The following is a 925-nucleotide window of genomic DNA, read 5'->3' as shown; positions in this document are numbered from 1 at the left end:
AAGTCCAGGAAGCACAGAGAGTCCCTTACAGGATAAATCCAAGGAGAAACACGCCAAGACACATATTAATCAAACTGTCAAATATTAAATACAAAGAAAACATATTAAAAGCAGCAAGGGAAAAACAACAAATAACACACAAAGGAATCCCCATAAGGTTAACAGCTGATCTTTCAGCAGAAATTCTGCAAGCCAGAAGGGACTGGCAGGACATATTTAAAGTACTGAAGGAGAAAAACCTGCAACCAAGATTACTCTACCCAGCAAGGATCTCATTCAGATTTGATGGAGAAGTTAAAACTTTTACAGACAAGCAAAAGCTGAGAGAGTTTAGCACCACGAAACCAGCTTTACAACAAATGCTAAAGGAACTTCTCTAGGCAAGAAACACAAGAGAAGGAAAAGACCTACAATAAGAAACCCAAAACAATTAAGAAAATGGGAATAGGAACATACATATCGATAATTACCTTAAATGTAAATGGATTAAATGCTCCTAACAAAAGACACAGACTGGCTGAATGGATACAAAAACAAGACCCATATATATGCTGTCTACAAGAGACCCACTTCAGACCTAGGGACATATACAGACTGAAAGTGAGGGGATGGAAAAAGATATTCCATGCCAATGGAAACCAAAAGAAAGCTGGAGTAGCAATTCTCATATCAGACAAAATAGACTTTAAAATAAAGACTATTACAAGAGACAAAAAAGGACACTACAGGGCTTCCCTAGTGGCACAGTGGTTGAGAGTCTGCCTGCCGATGCAGGGGACACGGGTTCGTGCCCCGGTCTGGGAAGATCCCACATGCGGCAGAACGGCTGGGCCCATGAGCCATGGCCGCTGAGCCTGCACGTCCGGAGCCTGTGCTCCGCAATGGGAGAGGCCACGGTGGTGAGAGTCCCGCATACCGCAAAAAA

Source organism: Aethalodelphis obliquidens, unplaced genomic scaffold (assembly GCF_003676395.1).
Source record: "Aethalodelphis obliquidens isolate GAN/ISIS:26980383/991018 unplaced genomic scaffold, ASM367639v1 scaffold32, whole genome shotgun sequence".
Classification (NCBI taxonomy): Eukaryota; Metazoa; Chordata; class Mammalia; order Artiodactyla; family Delphinidae; genus Aethalodelphis; species Aethalodelphis obliquidens.
Note: the sequence above shows the minus strand (reverse complement) of the source record.